The sequence below is a fragment of the Equus przewalskii genome, unplaced genomic scaffold (assembly GCF_037783145.1).
Source record: "Equus przewalskii isolate Varuska unplaced genomic scaffold, EquPr2 ChrUn-12, whole genome shotgun sequence".
NCBI lineage: Eukaryota > Metazoa > Chordata > Mammalia > Perissodactyla > Equidae > Equus > Equus przewalskii.
This window is the reverse complement of record NW_027228749.1, coordinates 33,605-55,157: the sequence shown is the minus strand read 5'-3', so window position 1 is coordinate 55,157 and position 21,553 is coordinate 33,605. Positions and strand designations below refer to the sequence as shown.

Below are 21,553 nucleotides of genomic sequence, written 5' to 3'. Positions count from 1 at the left end.
TTCTTTGCTGTGCTTCTCTGGTGGTGCTCCCCACTAGCACCCCTAGGCCCGGGCTGGCAGAGGCCCCTGGGAAGAACATGAACCAATTGTGTCCCACCGCTCTGCCCCTTTCTGATGTCTCCAGACGTGGGCACCACGGGGCAGGGACCTCTCCATTTGTTGAAGACTGCAGCATCTCTCCCAGAGCAGGGCCTGGCATCTGAGAAAACACCTAATAAATGCTGAAATTAGGACATTCTAACCGAGGTCCTGGGAAGCTGAAGAGGAGGAGAAGAAAGTGGGTAAGCTTGGGGCAGCCTAGAGTATGAGAGACAGACAGACACACAGACACCTACGTGGAGAGAGAGAGAGAATGTCCAAGAACCAGATTTAGGTGAAAGCCACAGAGGTCTTTTTTGCTCAAACCACAGACAGAACCAACAGGGAGGTGAGCCGACAACTCTAAGGGTCCAGGTCTACACAAGGTGCGTTGTCAGGTGCAGGGTTCTGTTGCTTTCTATGATTTGTCGTCAAATGGGATAATTGTTGCTCTCAGAGAGTTTCCAGGCTGGGCACGAGGAGGGGGATCTGAGGCCAGCTCCTTGGATTGTGGGCATGAAGCTGAATTTCCACAGAGAGCAAGGCAGCTAGAGTTCATAGGACAAAGATCAAGTGACGAGAGATGGACAGAGAGAGAATCCAGGCATATGTGTATTCAGGCATATTCGAGTATTCAGCAGAGTACTGATCAGGGCACGCTTTATGAAGGAACTGTCTGAAGCCAGGGGAAGAGACTTCTGAAAAGATCGTGGAAGAGTGCCTGGTGCTCACAGGACAGGAAATCATACTTGCTCCCACCTGCCAGACTGGACTACTCATAATTCGTGGGCCATTGGGAAGAACACTCAGGAAGGTCTTGTTTCAGTGGTGGGAATAATCAGCCCCTAGACTGACCCACCTAAAAAAAAATCATAAAAGCAGGATCCGAAGGGATCAAACTTTAAAAGTCACTTTGCTGTACTCCAGAACAAAACTCAAGAAGATTTATAGGAATACCAACATAGCCAGTACGCAAGAAGGAAAACTTTCACAATGTCTGGCATCCAATCAAAGAACGCCAGGCATGTGTAGAGGCAGGAAAACATGATCCTTAACGCGAAGAACAAGCAATCAACCGAAACTGAACCAGAACTGACACGATGTTAAAATTAACAGAGAGGACTTTAAAACAGTTATTCTGACTGTGTTACATATGCCCAAGGAGCGAAGTAGACATGTGGAGCATATACAAATGTGATGCTGACCCTGATATCAGTTTCCCTACATTAAACCCAGCATATATGGGGTTAAAACCAAAACACTCATTCCCAGCTTACTCTCTGGCTTCCTGGCTCCAGAATCCACTATCCTCCATGGAGACAGACACCGCCAAGGACAAGCACCTGGATTCATTCTCTTCCCTCCCCACAAAGAGATACAGGCTGGTGGCAAAGCTGCTGACCAGCAAGGTCACGGGCTCCCTCCTCTCTGCAAGTAGTCTCAAGGCCAAAGACAGGCTGGTGGGAAAGCTCCGACCAGCAAGGCCATATGCTCCTCCTCCCCTACCTAAAACCCCAAATAAAAACCCTTCCTTTTAGCTTTGGGGAGTTTGGGATTTCAGCGTTAGCTGCCCTCTCTCCTTGCCCAGTGCTGTGTGGTAAAAGTCCTACTTTCTCCCAGTGCACCCAGTGTCAGAGCGAACTCACTTTGGGTTCGATATGCAAATGGACAGAATCAAACTTTAGAGATGGAAACCATAACACCTGAGATAATAAGTTCACCAGATGGAATTACCAGCAGATTAGACACTGCAGGAAAAAAAAGATCAGGGAACACAAAGCCAAGAACAACTGAAAATGTACAAAATGAAACTCACAGTCAAAAAAAATTTTTTCAATGAACATCTATCAGTGAATGGCAGGGCAACTTTAAAAGGCCTAATATACGAGTAATTGAGTCCCTGACCTGAAAAGACTGGGGATGAAGGAATAATTTTAGAGGAAACAATGACTGAAAAATTTCCAGTTATAATAAAAATTATAAACCCACTGATCTAAGGAGCCAAATGAACACAATGAATGAGCTCAAGAAACACGAAGAAAACTACATCTAGTCACATTATAATTAAATTGCTCAAATCCATTGAAAAAGAAAAAAAATCTCCAAAACAGCCATAGGAAAATGACACGGTACATACAGAAAACAAAAATAAAGATGATATCAGATTCCTCATCAGAAGCAGTGCAAGTGAGAAGACAGTGGAGCATATCTATAAACGACTGAGGGGGAAAAAAGTCAGCATGGAATTGTACGCTTCCTCCCCCAAAAAAGTCTTTCAAAAATGAAGGTGACTAATGACATTTACAGACATACAAAGGCTGAAAGAATTCATCATTAGCAGATGCACACTACAAGAAATGTTGAAGGAGTCCTCCAGGAAGAAGGAGCAATGATGCCAGATGGAACTCTGGATGTACACAAAGGGATGACGGACAACAGAAACGGTATCTGCACAGGAAAATATTTAAGATTTTTTTCTTAGTATTTAAACCTCTTTAAAACCATGGGACAGATTAAACAAAAGTAATAATGACGGATTGTGGGGTTTATAACGTGTGTAAAGTGCAGTGCAGGACAGCGATATCATACAGGCGGTAGGGGAGAAATGTGAAGAGGTATGATAGCACTTGAAGGCAGACTGTGGTAAGTTGCAGATGTGTGCTGTGAATCCTAAAGCAGCCGCTGAAATGACGAAGAGTCATAGCGAATAAGCCAACAAAGGAGAGAAATGGAACCATACGGAAGCCGTGTGAACACTATGACAGAGCAACTGCTCTTCCAGGAACTCTACCCTGATAGAAGTACTGGGGCAAGTGGCCAAAGATGTGTGTACAAGAATGGGGACTACAGCATTATTTGTAATCACAGAATCCTAGAACCAACTTCACTTAAAAAGTGTATGGAAAGGGTTAAGTAAATACTAGCCGCAACCAATGATGGAAGAAACTCCACCGTGAAAAAGAGTTCCGAGTCACGACGATGTGTGTACTCTCTGAAGGATTTCCCTACTCCCCGAGACCTGTTTTCCTCCCGAGCTCTTCTGCGAGGATCTGTGATGACCTTATGATGCTGACTTAGGTCCCCCTTTTGTGCACAAGACACAGAGAACAGGAGGGTACCAGCGGAGGAGGCCTCTCTTCGCCTTTACCTGAGAGGATATGCAGAGTAGGAACAGCTGCAAACACATCTACAACCTAAAAAAGGCGAGACTCGTCCCTGGGTGGGCTCGAACCACCAACCTTTCGGTTAACAGCCGAACGCGCTAACCGATTGCGCCACAGAGACACGCGGAAGCGCCACGACCGCCCCCCTCAGGAACTGGGGCTCCTTCAACGCCAGGCCGAGCCACCCGCCCTTGCAGGACAGCAGTGCCGGCTCCAGAGCCTCGGAAAACCCGACACGCGGAGTCGGCGCAGCGTGTGCATCGCCTTTGAGAGCCGCGCGTTGCGTGATTCCGGAGGCAGAAGGGCAGCCGAGCGGCCTCGCCCCGCCTTGCTCCACACCCGCCTCAGCTGCCAGCACCACGGAGACGCCTGGGGCCGCGACCCCCCGGGCCTGGGCCGAGTGGGGCCCAAGGGAAGCTGAACGCCCGGTGGGCTCCGGTGACAGACGGCTCGGCCCGTTTGCTCCGCCTGCACCCGACCACCTGCGCCGCCGGCGCTCCCCTCACTCCACTCGGCTCGGCCGAGGTCGGTGGGGGGAGGGAGCCGGAAGGACGGAGTGGGGGTGGTCGAAAGGGGCAAAGGCGAAGAGGCGGCAAAGAAGTGGGGGAGGCGTGGGCGGAGGACCAGGAGACTTCCCAGGAGGCCTGGGCAGAGACCCGGGCCGGATTCGGGGAGGTGAGGATTGTTTTGTGGTTTTTTTTGAATCATGTACCGGAATGGAGAGGAAGGAAGGGAGGGGAAAATGGAGAGCGGGCACGACAGAGAAGAACAGGAGCGCCTGCCGTTGTGCAAGAACAAAGCAGCGGAGTTATTGGAATGATGTTTCATCAAAATTCATAGAGCAAGGGCGGGGATTGCTGCTGGGACTGTGGCGCGCCGCGATCGTATAGTGGTTAGTACTCTGCGTTGTGGCCGCAGCAACCTCGGTTCGAATCCGAGTCACGGCACTGTGGTCTGCTTTGCCTGGCGTTTCGCTTTTACTTTGCGTTGAATCCCGCACGGGGCTGCGCCCCTTACCTGGGGGCCAGGGAGCAGGTCTTTCGGCCGGCCACCGGGCGCGAGGCGGTCAGGAGAAGGGAAGGAAACCCTACGGTGCGCTAACCTGGGGATGGGGACGTCTTCCGTTCCCGTGGCTGAGCGGAAGTAAACTGAAGTAAGTGGTTTATCTTCGGTGGTACTCCCAAAGAGGAGCGTCCTTGATGCTCTAAATGCTCAGCAGGAGGCTCACGTGGTCCAATTGATGAAAACTGTACAATTGATGAAAAATACTGTTTCTGTGTTACTCAAAATCTAAAGGGTCTTAAAGACCAGATAAAGTTTTTCATCAGATAAGTGACACCTCTTCCATAGACCTGCTTAGCTGGTTAAACCTTGGCTCCTGGGAATCTGTGTGCCGGGGACTTTTTCAATCCTTGGCTATTGTTCTCCTTAGAGCCATCATGTTAACCTCTCTGGTGTGTTGCGTACTCGCAAGGATTTTGAATGCCTGTCGGCAGCCACTCACATGCCAAATGGTATCCATCAGGATCGGACAACTGGAGGAACTCAACAATGACCACATAAGTGATGATAACGTGACCACAGGCCCCTCTGCCCTGACGACTCAACTAGCAGAGACAGCGAATATGTGATTCTTTGGTCGGACTACATCCACAGTGGTAACTGAGAGTAACACTACGCTGGTGGAGCAGGCTGAGAACATGACCAAGAGGGGGGAATTGTTAAAATCAAACACAGATGGAGATCAGACTTGAAAATTCCCTGAGCAGACAAACCAGTTCAGTCATACAAGCAAAAGCTAATGTCGCCTATTTTGCAAAACAAGTGGAACTTAACTAGGGCCACTTCTTGTTAGTGCCTGTGAAAATCATAAACGAAACTTAAACCGTTCCCCAAAATTGATATGAGGTAACCACTTTTAACCAATTCCCTATCGCCGGTAAAACTCTGATGCCATAGCCCATCCCCGTGAAGAATGATCAGCCGCTGCCTCCTCACTCTATGAGCTGCTTTATAACAGTATACCTCTGAGCCTCATTCCTTATCATGTTTGAGCACTCCCAGTTCCCAAACTGTCTTTTTGTGCACAACGAGATTTTACTTGTTACTGTTTCAGTGATCCACTGGTTTTACTTGTGCTAGTTGAATTTTGGGCAGTGCCTCAACATTTTCATCTGCCAGATTGGGCTAGCAAGAGAACTCCACTTCATACCGTTTGTGACATAGAGTCCCATGGAGGGTCCCTAATCTGCCAAGCTGATCTTTGGGCGCCCTGCTGCAGATTGGAGGCTGAGGGAGAGCCGACTTGTTCTGCATAAGGAAGAAGAGGAGAGAGGGGGAAATAGGCTGGAACCAGAAAACCAATTTTGGTGTCTGACACTGGATGTCGTATTTTGGAGAAAGAGAAGACACTGGTGAGCGTATCCAGGGAAGAAGAACTTCAGTGGAAGGAGCAGACACTAGAGGCTGTTGTATGACATTTTCCATTTGTTTATGTATAATTCTTCTTCCCCATCTTTGTGGAAAAGGCACAGATGAGCTCGATATGTTTGTTTTGTGTTTTAGGAATGCACACTTAAACAAAAATGCCTGACGTGCTTCAAATATTCACCCATGGACCGACCGTCTAGACTTCTCTCATGTTCCACCAACTGCGCATTAAAAGTAGAATGGGCCCAACATGGGGACTCTACCTGGGGAAGTGCCATTAAAATTAAAGGGGTGTGAGAGGAATGTGACACTCTCAACAAGAGTCGCTTTCCTTACTGTTGTTGTTGCACGTGCTTCACACCAGATCGATCCCTTCTTCAAATGGGAGCAACTGGGAAAGTAAAAAGTATCCACTTGCATCCACACAGATCTTGGGTAAGGAAGTTCGAGTACTACCAAGACAGAAGACCTGGGATGGCCTGTTCACCAGTACACGGGCCATCGTCCTCTGCTTTGACGACTTTGGCAAACTGGAGACGGGACTCCACTCACCTTCACCAGTCACGGGAGATCGCTGTTCCAGAGGAGGTCGACGTCACGGTAGCTATAGATCCGGAAACCTCATAGGACTTTTCTCCTCTTTCCTTTAGTCTCTCTTCCACCCGCCCAGTAAGGGAGGACCCACGGCCTTTCTCTCCTGTGAGGACCCTTTCTGGCACCCTCTACGGAACTGAAGCGGCCAGCCGGTTTCCCCTAGGTGTCCCTCTCGGCCTGGTTGTCTCCCAGGACGTAACTCCCGAGGGCGGGACCAGGGGCAGCCCAGAAAACTGTGTGCGGGGCGTGGAGGTCGGGCACCGCAGTGAAAGCCCATTCTTCCACCTGCCCCGCGCACCTGCTCCTCAGGGGTGCCTGGGGAAGGCGAGTAAAGTGGCCCCTAAAGCTTCTGTGCAGGCTGAACCCCAAGAGGCGTGAAGCTCCGGAGGGGGCAAGAGGAACCTCACAGAGCGGAACCACCCCCCTGCCTGGCTGGCCCTCGTGGACAGGCTCAAAAGACGCTGATTTCGAGGGCAGAGCCGAAGAAGAGTCCTAAGGGCGGAAAGACCCATGATCTCGAGATGAAAGTCTCAATTCCTAACGTCCAGTTGGGCCCGGGGGGCGGGGGGGGGGGGGGCCGAGAGTTGAATTGACCCGGCACCCTGATCAGGAGAGTCGTCTGCACAAGTTCAGAGACCAGGAACAGGAGGGACTGTGCACATCGCTGATTCTCAATCCGGGGCGATTTGAGCCCAGGGACTCTGGCCCCCGGCCCCCTAGTGTGACACCAGGCCTTGTCTGGAGACACTTTCGATTGCCACGCCTGGGGGGAAGAGGGAGGGAGGGTTTTTCCTCTGCCATCGAATCGTCACTAAACATCTTGCAATCCACGGGCGGAGCCCTCTACCAACACGGCTGAGGTTGAGAAAACCCGGTCTAGATCAATGTCCCACACACCTGACGGATGAGAAAACACGAATTCCTGAGTAACAGGATGTGGGGTCTGAGGAGAACTCCGGCGACGGAGAGAACGCCGAGTCTTTCGGTCTGAGCATATGGAAGGATGGAGCTGGCATCGACTAAGGCGGGAAAACTGCAGGTGCAGCGGGTCGTCGCGGGAAGATCCGGCATCCACTTAGGGGCCGCCTGGAAAGGACACTTGCTTGAAAGCCTTTCTCCTCTACCGTCTGTCTCCGTCCCTGCATCCACCTGAGTCCTTTGGGAGGTTGGAGATGCCAAGGACTCAGGTCTCAGTGCTCGGCCGCTTCTCACCCTGGGCGCCTCCCCCTCCCACCTCCACCCGCCAACCTCGGCCACTCCCCGGCCCCCGCGACCTTCTCTCCTCACGTGGGCGCCTCGCAGAGGCGCGTCTCCAGGGCAGTTCAGAGGTGCCGCCGCGACGAGGCGACGAGGCGACTCGCTCCGGCACGGGTGGCCCTGGCAGGCCTCGGGGGCTCTCGGTGCGTCGCCTGCGGGCTCCCTTTTCCAGAGAAAGCAGGGAGGGAAGGGCTTTACGAAAGGATTCCTGGTTTAAGACGCGTGACTGGCTCCCAGAGCCCAAGGCGTCCCAGAGCACAGAGCAAACCTCCCTCTGGGCGGAAGCAAGGAAGAGAAGCACCAGTTTCCACTTCCCTGGTGGTCTAGTGGCTAGGATTCGGCGCTTTCACCGCCGTGGCTCGGGTTCGATTCCCGGTCAGGGAATCCTTTTGCACCGTCGGTCGGCACACACGAATCTCCCTTTCCTCTGCTGAGGCCTCATGCCCTCTGCTCCTCGCATGGAGACTTCAACTCCCGCAGAGGAAGGGAAACAAGGGCGGGCCCCTTCTCAGGGCACATCACTCTCTCTTGCTGGTCTCCACGTTAGCCACCCGCAGAAGCGCCTTCACAGGGCTGCTACGCATCTTGCTCAGGTTTACACAGCCCTGCAGACCTTCAAAGCCCTGTGGGCCTGCACCCGAGCGCGCGCTCCTTCCCGCCCCAGGCGGCGCGGATCTGCCGGAGCTCTCTGTGACCGAGACGAGGCCAAGCCCAGGCGGCCTGTTGGTGCGGGCCCGGCAAACGGGCCGGTCGGCCGGGCCTCCCCAGCCCACTTCGCGGATAAAATGCTTCCGAGGACTTCGGACGAAAGAGGGGCCCGGAGGCGACGCCCGCGAGGGTTGAGGGGAAGGTGAGCGGTGGGTCAGGTCCTCGAGGGCTGTCCCGTTTGTAGATTAAGCGGCGTAGGGAGCTGATGTTGACTGACCCCACAAAGGCAGCACTTGAAGTACGCACAAAAGGGCAAACCCTTACTGCTGCCATAAGCAGAAGGCAGGAGTAAAAATCAGCGCCAGAATATCAAACCGATGGTACCACAGTCAAATCCCACAGCTGTTTCTACAACGGCTGTAGCATGTAAACTGTGTAGACTCCACCAGGCACTCTGCACGTTTTCCGCTTTCCCTTCCTCCCTCGCTCCGAAGGCCTGTGAAAAGACAGGCCACAGAGGGAGAGAAAATATTTGCAAAACATATCCGATTAAGGACTTGTATCCAAAATATGCAAAGAACTCTAAACTTCAACAATAAGAAAACGTTTAAAACCCAATTAAAAATGGGCAAGAGATTGAACGGACACCTCACCAAAGAAGACATACAGACCATACAGATGAACAGATGGCAATCCAGTATATGAAAAGATGCTCAACATCGTATGTCACTAGGGAATTGCAAACTGAAACAACAATGGGCTACCGCTACACACCTCTTAGAATGGTTAAATCCAATAAACTAACAATACCAAATGCTGGTGAGTTGTGGAGCCATGGAAACCATCATTTGTTGCTCGGGGGACTGCAAAATGGTACAGCCACTTGGGGAGAGAGTCTGGCAGTTTCTTACAAAGCTAAACATAGTCTTACCATATGACCCAGCAACCGGGCTTGCACGTATTTACTGAAGTTTGTTGAAACCTTATGTCCATACAGAAATTCACACAGGAATATTTATAATAGCTTTATTTATAATTGCAACCAAGATATCCTTCAATGGGTGAATGGATTGAACAAACCATGGAATCGTTTTAAGCAATAACAAGAAATGGACTACCACAAAAAGGCATGAAAGAACGTTAGGCTCATATTGCTAAGTGAAAGAAGCCAGTCTGAAAAGACCACACACTGTATGATTCCAGCTGTATGACGTTTGTGGAAAAGGCAAAGGTAAAGAAAGATCAGTGGTTGCCCAGACTTGGAGGGGAAGGTGAGAAAAATGATTAGGTGGAGTATGGGGGATGTTTTCGGGCATGGAAAGTATTCTCTATGACATGGTAATGGTGGATACATGATGTCACTGATTTGTCAAAACTCATAGAACTGTAAAAGAGAGTGAACCTTAATGTAAAGTATGAACTTTCGTTAAGAATAATGTATTAATATTGGTTCATTCATTGTAACAAATGTATCACATAAATGCAAGATGTTAATAATAGGGGAAGCCGTGAGCAGGGAGGGAGTGAATATGAGAACTCTCTTTGTTACCTGCTCAATTTTTTTTGTAATCCTAAAACAGTTCTAAACAAAAAGTGTGTTAATTAATAGAAAAACAAAGATCTCCTGACCAGAAGATTTGACTGGCAGAGTGTAAAACAAAAAGGCACGATAAAAATGATTTTCTTGTGGGTGCGACTCTCCACTCGGGGCTCATCCTTGTCCTCAACTTTACCAAGGCCAGCAAACTAGGGCCTACGATGTCCACAGGAAGGTGAGAGGCCCCACTACCCAACTCCCCTCATTTCCACGGGAATTCCTCCCCACAAGCCTCCCCCTTCCCTGGGCCCCTGATGCTTCTCCCAGCACAGCTTCTGTCCTTCAGTGAGCTTCTTTCTTGATTCCTGCTCCATAGTGCCATGTAGCCAAAGGATGGAATAGGACAAAAGACAATAGTAACAATGGTTTTAGTTTCAAGTATTCCAAACCGCAGAGACCCACCAGACCCACCTGTGGCTTCAAAGACCTGCTCTGGCCAGGTGGTGGCTGTGCTGCAGGATGAGCACTAAAGCACGGGTGATCATTTCAGGGCCTGGAAGCGCTGCAGAATCCCTGTTGAGATCAACTCCTTAATGTCTTCTGCCCCAGAATTAACTCAAGGTGTATAGTTGCCCTTTTCCTCCCTTGGCCGCTGCCACCGCCACCACTCCCAGAGGCAGGAAAGCACCCCTCGTGCCTGTGCAAAAGAGAACCCAGCAGAGAAAGGTATGCACTGGCTGGGAATCAAACCCAGGTCTCCCACAGGGGAGGGGAGAATTCTGCCATTGAGCCACCCAAGCCCTGCCCCTCCCCATTAGTGTGGGTCTCATCAGGAAGAGTCTCAGGAAGGACTTTGAAAACACAGTTCTAGAAAGAAGTCCATACAGTCCTCTTTGGCAGACATGCAGAACAAAGAGAAAAGACACCCAGAGCACAGGCTTGCCTAGGAGACTTACATCAGGCAACACCATAAACCTCTGGCATTCAAATCATAATACTAGAATTCAAATTCAAATCAAATTTCCTCACTGATGATGCATTCTCTTTGCCCTCCCATTGCTTGGTGCCTCCAAAACCCTTTCCTCTCAACCTTGAGACACAACCCAGCACTTTCCCTAAACAGGCGTTCGGGACCCAGGGATTTTTGTGGAGGCTCACGTTTGGGGATGTGCCTGAGTTGCTCCAGAAGATCTGGGTGATAACTGAGCTTCTCTCCTCCTGTGCCTCTTTGGAGTCCTTGGAGAAGGCCAAGGATCAAATGGTTCTGCTTTTGAAGTCTTGCGTTTGAGAGAGACCTACCAAAGGGGGAATAGGTGAAAATTTCACTCTAAGATTTCTTCCCTTTAGCTACACCCTCACTGGCCACTCGATTAGGCCATTCCAGGGAAAAACAACTCGATTGGATTCCAGGTGGATGCTAGAAGGTTACTCTTCTAAGCTTTTTTTTTTTTTTTTTTTTTTGCCCCATGCTTTTGTCTGATATTCATGTTTTCACTCTTTGATTCTTTTGTTGATGATTAGCCTGGTACAGGCCAAGCAGTAACCCGTGCACAATCGCCCCAGGGCCCCAGAGCCTCCCTCCTCCGGTGCCTCTTTTGAGTCCCTAGAAAAGCCCAAGGGTCAACATGATCAGCTTGCGAACTCTGGTCTTACAGAGACCCACACAAGAATCTGAGGACAACTTTCTCTCCAAGATTTATTCCCTTCACCACACCACACCATACCCTTCCCCTCTCCTTTCTGGCTCTTGATTTTTTCCAACTTTGAAGCTCCACCCAAGATCCTTTTACTACCTTACACTCAAGCAAAACTTTATTCTTGATCACTGTGTCCTCTACCCTTTCCGATTGCTCTGCTGGAGTTGCTCTACTTTGTGGATTAACCATTCTGCTGCTTATCTTGCGAAATTTATTTTCTCATTTGTCTATCTGTGACTGTGTGTGTGTGTGTGCGCGCGCGCGCGTTTGAGAGAGAGAGAGAGAGAGAGAGAGAGAGAGAGAGAATGTTTTCTTATTTGTTTCTCTCGCTCTCTCTTTCATTGTATAACAACCTGAGACTGTGCAGTATGCTAGGCACTGTGCTACGCCTTGAGAATTTTTTATTTTTATACACAAACTTGGTTTCCCGGGAACGGCGAATCTTTTTCATATGAGAATATGTCTTTGGAAGACAGAGTCAAGTAAACTGTGACTTTGTTAGAGCACAATTCATGCCAAAATAAAAGCAGACACATTTCACACTGAATTCAGACAGTCAGGAAAGTCTTTCCAGAGGAAAAGACTTCTAAACTGAGACCTGAAGGATAAGAATGATTTTGAGGAAGGAAGACAAAGTTGTGAGAGACCATCCCCTGTAGAGAGAAACAAGTGCCTGAAAGTGAGAGAGTTCCTGACGTGTCCAGTACTTCACTGTTGCTGGACTTGAGAATTGGTAAGAGACATTCAGATGATGAGGATGAGGGAAGCCAGGGTTCATGTCACGAAGGTATTAAGACGTTTCAGTGAAGGAATATGGGGACACTATGTAGTTTTAGGCTACAGATATGTCTAGATGTAGGCTGTGGAAGGATCACTCAGGATGCAGTGTAGCAAATGGATTGGAGTAGATTAGACTGGCTGTAGGGAGGCTGGCTTTTTATCCGGTCGTATTAATGAAGGTAAGAGTTGATATAAAGTTAAGCACTGTTTTGTTGGTTGTGACAGACATAAATTTCTGTGCTGGGAAGATGAGAGAGTGTATCCAAAAGTGGTAGCACGATGTGGTTTGGGCAACAGGGTGGTTGGTGGTGAGGGTAAGTACACTAGGCAGGGATAGGAACAGATTTGGGTGTTCTTGTGGGGATTGATTGAAATACTTGGGACAGTGCACTACATTTTGGGAGACACTGTGCCTGGGTCTGATCACAGAGTATTGCAGTAGAGGGTGGTGTGTGACGCTGACAGGGAACTCACAGGTGCAGTGAGTTTTAGCATTTGTGACTCTGAGACGCATACGAGGCATTGACTTGTGAATTAGGAGTTGTGAGTTGGAAGTACGGGTTTGTAGTTTAGAAAGAGACGTGGGACTTAATGTAGATCTGGTTGATGGAGGTGGTAACTGAAAGTACGTTGCCCAGAGCTGGTGTGTGTCTTGAGTGTTGGGCAGAGGACGGATAGAGCCAAAGCTCTCCAAGGTCAAAATGACAGTCATTTTCCTTGTTGAGCCCAGGTTATAACTCAGCCTCCACCTAACACAGCTTCTCAGCAAGAGAACAATGATTGCAGGTCTGCAGCTGCTGTCTTCAACAAGTCATGATTTCTAGTCTCAACATGTAGGGGAGCTCTCCCGCTTCCTTTCTTCAGTTTAGTTTCCCCAGGAATAATTGGGGAGAGAAACCTCTGCATATTTCAATTTCATCCAAGGACCATTATGTTAACATTTCAACCATTAATATTTTTCGGAAACTTGGTCTGCTCCTTAGACAACCCATTCACTGTAGCCTGTGCCTCATGTGCATCTCAGAGTCACATATGTTAAACCTCAACGCAACAGGGAGTCCCATCTAGGAGATTAGAGTCTCCCAAACAATTGAACATTGACTGCAAACTTAATATTAATTAATCTTTTAATGATTATGATATAACATATATCCATCCAAATGCTTTGAACACCTTACAAAGCAGGCAGGTGCTGCTGATGCAATGATTAGGAGGCTGACTCATTATTCTTGTATGAAAAAACAGTTACAAACAACCAATCCCATTGACCAAAATGTGTTCTTCATTATCTCTGTTTTGATTCTGGCCCTCTCCTTCTTTTGATTCCAATCTAATTCTGCTTCTGCTTCTTATTTCCTCCCTGGATTAGACTTTTACTTCCCTAACCTGGTAAATTAGATTACTTCCTCAGACTCTCTAAGGCAACAGTTTGAGGTTGACAGTTGGCGGTTCAGGGTCATAAACAAGGGATCTGGATGAAATTCTGACGTTTTTCTGCAGGGGTCTGTTATAGAGTTGGAAAGAGCCTTTTTCAGAGTTGTAGTGTGAGCCGACAAAACAGATATTTTGATACTTTAATTTGAATGTCCCCCTTTATGCTGTTGCCTGACAGGAGTAAGCCTCTTCCGCAAGCCTCTGCTTCCAGTGTCTTTGTGTTTGTGAGCTCTGTCCACAGAGGCTGTGTAAGCCTGTTCGGGAACTCTTTCGTTCCCACCCCCCCCCCCCCCCCCCCGCCCAATCCTCCGGTGGCTGTCAAGATTCTTTCTGGAGACCCATCAGGGGCTACAGCAGAGGGAGGCATTGGTGGTTCAGTGGTAGAATTCTCGCCTCCCACGCGGGTGACCCGGGTTCGATTCCAGGCCAATGCATGGTGCCCACTCCCCTTTTTGCCACCCGGTCCGAGCAGAGCACGGTTTTAGGGGTCCGCCCAAAGTGGGACCTTGCAGTGCCCTGGGGCCGCCACGTGCTCGAGCATGTGGAGCAGCATTTGGCGTGCAACAGAGTCACCACGTCACTCACGAGTTCGTACCTTTCAAGCTGCAAGTGTTTCTGGAAGTCTGCGATGTTGAATATTTGGACCTAAGACCCTTGTGACTTTCATCCTTTCTCTTTGGAAGAGAGCAGAAACTCAAAGAGCCATCAGGTCACTGATTGGCAGGCTGGACCGTGGGCTGACCGCCGGGCCACGTCTCACCGTGGAGCGAGGATCAACAGATGAAGGTCCCGGAAGAAGAACCACCGCGGGCCCCGCAGTCCCCCCAGTGGCGCGGGAGGCGTCAGCGGCCCACGGAAGGGGGAGGATTGTGGGGAGGAACCAGCGTGGACAGGAGGGGAGCTGCGGAGAGGGGGCCTCGCACAGAGGTGCCGAGAGGCCCCTGGCGTCTGTACACCAGACGCCGTGAACCGAGTTTATTAACATCGTCAGCCACCGCGCCTCGGTGTGTCCCCACCGTGGGCCCATCGGTGTTCCGGGAAGGATTCGGCGTACCTGGCAATGTGTGTCAACAGGTGTGAGCCTGAAAATTACACTTTTCAAAAGAGGAAATGAGCGACAGAATCTGGGAACTGTTTATCCTGTTTTGTTTCTCTGCTTGGACGCTCCCTCGAAAGCACTGCGATTTGAGGGTGACTGCGTTAGAGAGACTACCAGTGATTACTTTTCACCCCAAAATCTTGGGAGGATTCCCCTACCTAACTATAGTTTCAAAGAGCAGATCAGTGACATCCGGGCAGTTTTTATTCTCTTTCGTTTTTAGAGATAACCTTGATTTATTCGATTTCAAGTTTCCTTCTGAGATTGTCATTCTACATTTTGTGTAGAAAACGATGGCCCCACTATGTTTTATACATTTCTTTATTTTTAAACTCTCTCAGAAATCTGAAATTTGAAAGAATAGATTCTGAACCGTGATACACAATTTCTCGTTTTTGACCATTTCTCTGTAAACAAGAATCAGGATTTAGAAGGTGGGGGTCAGGGGGACGAGAAGTTCTGATGTATGTAAAGGAAAATGATGGATTGCTTCCGAATTGGAATAAAGTTTTTAAGGACTGTAATGTCCCCAAATTACCCCTTTACTCTTTGCTGGGAAAAAAAATCCATACTTGAATCTCTTCCTTACACCCAGTTTGTGAGAAGCTTCCTCCATATTCAGGTCATTACAGTCCTAAAAAACATTATTCCAATTCGGACCGGGTGGCAAAAAGGGGAGTGGGCACCATGCATTGGCCTGGAATCGAACCCGGGTCACCCGCGTGGGAGGCGAGAATTCTACCACTGAACCACCAATGCCTCCCTCTGCTGTAGCCCCTGATGGGTCTCCAGAAAGAATCTTGACAGCCACCGGAGGATTGGGCGGGGGGGGGGGGGGAGGTGGGAACGAAAGAGTTCCCGAACAGGCTTACACAGCCTCTGTGGACAGAGCTCACAAACACAAAGACACTGGAAGCAGAGGCTTGCGGAAGAGGCTTACTCCTGTCAGGCAACAGCATAAAGGGGGACATTCAAATTAAAGTATCAAAATATCTGTTTTGTCGGCTCACACTACAACTCTGAAAAAGGCTCTTTCCAACTCTATAACAGACCCCTGCAGAAAAACGTCAGAATTTCATCCAGATCCCTTGTTTATGACCCTGAACCGCCAACTGTCAACCTCAAACTGTTGCCTTAGAGAGTCTGAGGAAGTAATCTAATTTACCAGGTTAGGGAAGTAAAAGTCTAATCCAGGGAGGAAATAAGAAGCAGAAGCAGAATTAGATTGGAATCAAAAGAAGGAGAGGGCCAGAATCAAAACAGAGATAATGAAGAACACATTTTGGTCAATGGGATTGGTTGTTTGTAACTGTTTTTTCATACAAGAATAATGAGTCAGCCTCCTAATCATTGCATCAGCAGCACCTGCCTGCTTTGTAAGGTGTTCAAAGCATTTGGATGGATATATGTTATATCATAATCATTAAAAGATTAATTAATATTAAGTTTGCAGTCAATGTTCAATTGTTTGGGAGACTCTAATCTCCTAGATGGGACTCCCTGTTGCGTTGAGGTTTAACATATGTGACTCTGAGATGCACATGAGGCACAGGCTACAGTGAATGGGTTGTCTAAGGAGCAGACCAAGTTTCCGAAAAATATTAATGGTTGAAATGTTAACATAATGGTCCTTGGATGAAATTGAAATATGCAGAGGTTTCTCTCCCCAATTATTCCTGGGGAAACTAAACTGAAGAAAGGAAGCGGGAGAGCTCCCCTACATGTTGAGACTAGAAATCATGACTTGTTGAAGACAGCAGCTGCAGACCTGCAATCATTGTTCTCTTGCTGAGAAGCTGTGTTAGGTGGAGGCTGAGTTATAACCTGGGCTCAACAAGGAAAATGACTGTCATTTTGACCTTGGAGAGCTTTGGCTCTATCCGTCCTCTGCCCAACACTCAAGACACACACCAGCTCTGGGCAACGTACTTTCAGTTACCACCTCCATCAACCAGATCTACATTAAGTCCCACGTCTCTTTCTAAACTACAAACCCGTACTTCCAACTCACAACTCCTAATTCACAAGTCAATGCCTCGTATGCGTCTCAGAGTCACAAATGCTAAAACTCACTGCACCTGTGAGTTCCCTGTCAGCGTCACACACCACCCTCTACTGCAATACTCTGTGATCAGACCCAGGCACAGTGTCTCCCAAAATGTAGTGCACTGTCCCAAGTATTTCAATCAATCCCCACAAGAACACCCAAATCTGTTCCTATCCCTGCCTAGTGTACTTACCCTCACCACCAACCACCCTGTTGCCCAAACCACATCGTGCTACCACTTTTGGATACACTCTCTCATCTTCCCAGCACAGAAATTTATGTCTGTCACAACCAACAAAACAGTGCTTAACTTTATATCAACTCTTACCTTCATTAATACGACCGGATAAAAAGCCAGCCTCCCTACAGCCAGTCTAATCTACTCCAATCCATTTGCTACACTGCATCCTGAGTGATCCTTCCACAGCCTACATCTAGACATATCTGTAGCCTAAAACTACATAGTGTCCCCATATTCCTTCACTGAAACGTCTTAATACCTTCGTGACATGAACCCTGGCTTCCCTCATCCTCATCATCTGAATGTCTCTTACCAATTCTCAAGTCCAGCAACAGTGAAGTACTGGACACGTCAGGAACTCTCTCACTTTCAGGCACTTGTTTCTCTCTACAGGGGATGGTCTCTCACAACTTTGTCTTCCTTCCTCAAAATCATTCTTATCCTTCAGGTCTCAGTTTAGAAGTCTTTTCCTCTGGAAAGACTTTCCTGACTGTCTGAATTCAGTGTGAAATGTGTCTGCTTTTATTTTGGCATGAATTGTGCTCTAACAAAGTCACAGTTTACTTGACTCTGTCTTCCAAAGACATATTCTCATATGAAAAAGATTCGCCGTTCCCGGGAAACCAAGTTTGTGTATAAAAATAAAAAATTCTCAAGGCGTAGCACAGTGCCTAGCATACTGCACAGTCTCAGGTTGTTATACAATGAAAGAGAGAGCGAGAGAAACAAATAAGAAAACATTCTCTCTCTCTCTCTCTCTCTCTCTCTCTCTCTCTCAAACGCGCGCGCGCGCACACACACACACACAGTCACAGATAGACAAATGAGAAAATAAATTTCGCAAGATAAGCAGCAGAATGGTTAATCCACAAAGTAGAGCAACTCCAGCAGAGCAATCGGAAAGGGTAGAGGACACAGTGATCAAGAATAAAGTTTTGCTTGAGTGTAAGGTAGTAAAAGGATCTTGGGTGGAGCTTCAAAGTTGGAAAAAATCAAGAGCCAGAAAGGAGAGGGGAAGGGTATGGTGTGGTGTGGTGAAGGGAATAAATCTTGGAGAGAAAGTTGTCCTCAGATTCTTGTGTGGGTCTCTGTAAGACCAGAGTTCGCAAGCTGATCATGTTGACCCTTGGGCTTTTCTAGGGACTCAAAAGAGGCACCGGAGGAGGGAGGCTCTGGGGCCCTGGGGCGATTGTGCACGGGTTACTGCTTGGCCTGTACCAGGCTAATCATCAACAAAAGAATCAAAGAGTGAAAACATGAATATCAGACAAAAGCATGGGGCAAAAAAAAAAAAAAAAAAAAAAAAAGCTTAGAAGAGTAACCTTCTAGCATCCACCTGGAATCCAATCGAGTTGTTTTTCCCTGGAATGGCCTAATCGAGTGGCCAGTGAGGGTGTAGCTAAAGGGAAGAAATCTTAGAGTGAAATTTTCACCTATTCCCCCTTTGGTAGGTCTCTCTCAAACGCAAGACTTCAAAAGCAGAACCATTTGATCCTTGGCCTTCTCCAAGGACTCCAAAGAGGCACAGGAGGAGAGAAGCTCAGTTATCACCCAGATCTTCTGGAGCAACTCAGGCACATCCCCAAACGTGAGCCTCCACAAAAATCCCTGGGTCCCGAACGCCTGTTTAGGGAAAGTGCTGGGTTGTGTCTCAAGGTTGAGAGGAAAGGGTTTTGGAGGCACCAAGCAATGGGAGGGCAAAGAGAATGCATCATCAGTGAGGAAATTTGATTTGAATTTGAATTCTAGTATTATGATTTGAATGCCAGAGGTTTATGGTGTTGCCTGATGTAAGTCTCCTAGGCAAGCCTGTGCTCTGGGTGTCTTTTCTCTTTGTTCTGCATGTCTGCCAAAGAGGACTGTATGGACTTCTTTCTAGAACTGTGTTTTCAAAGTCCTTCCTGAGACTCTTCCTGATGAGACCCACACTAATGGGGAGGGGCAGGGCTTGGGTGGCTCAATGGCAGAATTCTCCCCTCCCCTGTGGGAGACCTGGGTTTGATTCCCAGCCAGTGCATACCTTTCTCTGCTGGGTTCTCTTTTGCACAGGCACGAGGGGTGCTTTCCTGCCTCTGGGAGTGGTGGCGGTGGCAGCGGCCAAGGGAGGAAAAGGGCAACTATACACCTTGAGTTAATTCTGGGGCAGAAGACATTAAGGAGTTGATCTCAACAGGGATTCTGCAGCGCTTCCAGGCCCTGAAATGATCACCCGTGCTTTAGTGCTCATCCTGCAGCACAGCCACCACCTGGCCAGAGCAGGTCTTTGAAGCCACAGGTGGGTCTGGTGGGTCTCTGCGGTTTGGAATACTTGAAACTAAAACCATTGTTACTATTGTCTTTTGTCCTATTCCATCCTTTGGCTACATGGCACTATGGAGCAGGAATCAAGAAAGAAGCTCACTGAAGGACAGAAGCTGTGCTGGGAGAAGCATCAGGGGCCCAGGGAAGGGGGAGGCTTGTGGGGAGGAATTCCCGTGGAAATGAGGGGAGTTGGGTAGTGGGGCCTCTCACCTTCCTGTGGACATCGTAGGCCCTAGTTTGCTGGCCTTGGTAAAGTTGAGGACAAGGATGAGCCCCGAGTGGAGAGTCGCACCCACAAGAAAATCATTTTTATCGTGCCTTTTTGTTTTACACTCTGCCAGTCAAATCTTCTGGTCAGGAGATCTTTGTTTTTCTATTAATTAACACACTTTTTGTTTAGAACTGTTTTAGGATTACAAAAAAAATTGAGCAGGTAACAAAGAGAGTTCTCATATTCACTCCCTCCCTGCTCACGGCTTCCCCTATTATTAACATCTTGCATTTATGTGATACATTTGTTACAATGAATGAACCAATATTAATACATTATTCTTAACGAAAGTTCATACTTTACATTAAGGTTCACTCTCTTTTACAGTTCTATGAGTTTTGACAAATCAGTGACATCATGTATCCACCATTACCATGTCATAGAGAATACTTTCCATGCCCGAAAACATCCCCCATACTCCACCTAATCATTTTTCTCACCTTCCCCTCCAAGTCTGGGCAACCACTGATCTTTCTTTACCTTTGCCTTTTCCACAAACGTCATACAGCTGGAATCATACAGTGTGTGGTCTTTTCAGACTGGCTTCTTTCACTTAGCAATATGAGCCTAACGTTCTTTCATGCCTTTTTGTGGTAGTCCATTTCTTGTTATTGCTTAAAACGATTCCATGGTTTGTTCAATCCATTCACCCATTGAAGGATATCTTGGTTGCAATTATAAATAAAGCTATTATAAATATTCCTGTGTGAATTTCTGTATGGACATAAGGTTTCAACAAACTTCAGTAAATACGTGCAAGCCCGGTTGCTGGGTCATATGGTAAGACTATGTTTAGCTTTGTAAGAAACTGCCAGACTCTCTCCCCAAGTGGCTGTACCATTTTGCAGTCCCCCGAGCAACAAATGATGGTTTCCATGGCTCCACAACTCACCAGCATTTGGTATTGTTAGTTTATTGGATTTAACCATTCTAAGAGGTGTGTAGCGGTAGCCCATTGTTGTTTCAGTTTGCAATTCCCTAGTGACATACGATGTTGAGCATCTTTTCATATACTGGATTGCCATCTGTTCATCTGTATGGTCTGTATGTCTTCTTTGGTGAGGTGTCCGTTCAATCTCTTGCCCATTTTTAATTGGGTTTTAAACGTTTTCTTATTGTTGAAGTTTAGAGTTCTTTGCATATTTTGGATACAAGTCCTTAATCGGATATGTTTTGCAAATATTTTCTCTCCCTCTGTGGCCTGTCTTTTCACAGGCCTTCGGAGCGAGGGAGGAAGGGAAAGCGGAAAACGTGCAGAGTGCCTGGTGGAGTCTACACAGTTTACATGCTACAGCCGTTGTAGAAACAGCTGTGGGATTTGACTGTGGTACCATCGGTTTGATATTCTGGCGCTGATTTTTACTCCTGCCTTCTGCTTATGGCAGCAGTAAGGGTTTGCCCTTTTGTGCGTACTTCAAGTGCTGCCTTTGTGGGGTCAGTCAACATCAGCTCCCTACGCCGCTTAATCTACAAACGGGACAGCCCTCGAGGACCTGACCCACCGCTCACCTTCCCCTCAACCCTCGCGGGCGTCGCCTCCGGGCCCCTCTTTCGTCCGAAGTCCTCGGAAGCATTTTATCCGCGAAGTGGGCTGGGGAGGCCCGGCCGACCGGCCCGTTTGCCGGGCCCGCACCAACAGGCCGCCTGGGCTTGGCCTCGTCTCGGTCACAGAGAGCTCCGGCAGATCCGCGCCGCCTGGGGCGGGAAGGAGCGCGCGCTCGGGTGCAGGCCCACAGGGCTTTGAAGGTCTGCAGGGCTGTGTAAACCTGAGCAAGATGCGTAGCAGCCCTGTGAAGGCGCTTCTGCGGGTGGCTAACGTGGAGACCAGCAAGAGAGAGTGATGTGCCCTGAGAAGGGGCCCGCCCTTGTTTCCCTTCCTCTGCGGGAGTTGAAGTCTCCATGCGAGGAGCAGAGGGCATGAGGCCTCAGCAGAGGAAAGGGAGATTCGTGTGTGCCGACCGACGGTGCAAAAGGA

General features: G+C 48.4%; 4 non-coding genes across 4 annotated transcripts; 2 read left to right on the top strand and 2 right to left on the bottom strand.

Annotated features, from left to right (window-relative positions):
• Positions 1–3,289: 3,289 nt before the first annotated feature.
• TRNAN-GUU (transfer RNA asparagine (anticodon GUU)) lies at positions 3,290–3,363 on the bottom strand. Its single transcript has one exon. It is a non-coding gene; the product is annotated as a tRNA-Asn (tRNA).
• A 4,472-nt stretch (positions 3,364–7,835) lies between these two features.
• TRNAE-UUC (transfer RNA glutamic acid (anticodon UUC)) lies at positions 7,836–7,907 on the top strand. The gene has a single exon. It is a non-coding gene; the product is annotated as a tRNA-Glu (tRNA).
• A 6,075-nt stretch (positions 7,908–13,982) lies between these two features.
• TRNAG-CCC (transfer RNA glycine (anticodon CCC)) lies at positions 13,983–14,053 on the top strand. Its single transcript has one exon. It is a non-coding gene; the product is annotated as a tRNA-Gly (tRNA).
• A 1,353-nt stretch (positions 14,054–15,406) lies between these two features.
• Positions 15,407–15,477, bottom strand: TRNAG-CCC (transfer RNA glycine (anticodon CCC)). Its single transcript has one exon. It is a non-coding gene; the product is annotated as a tRNA-Gly (tRNA).
• Between the last annotated feature and the right edge of the window lie 6,076 nt (positions 15,478–21,553).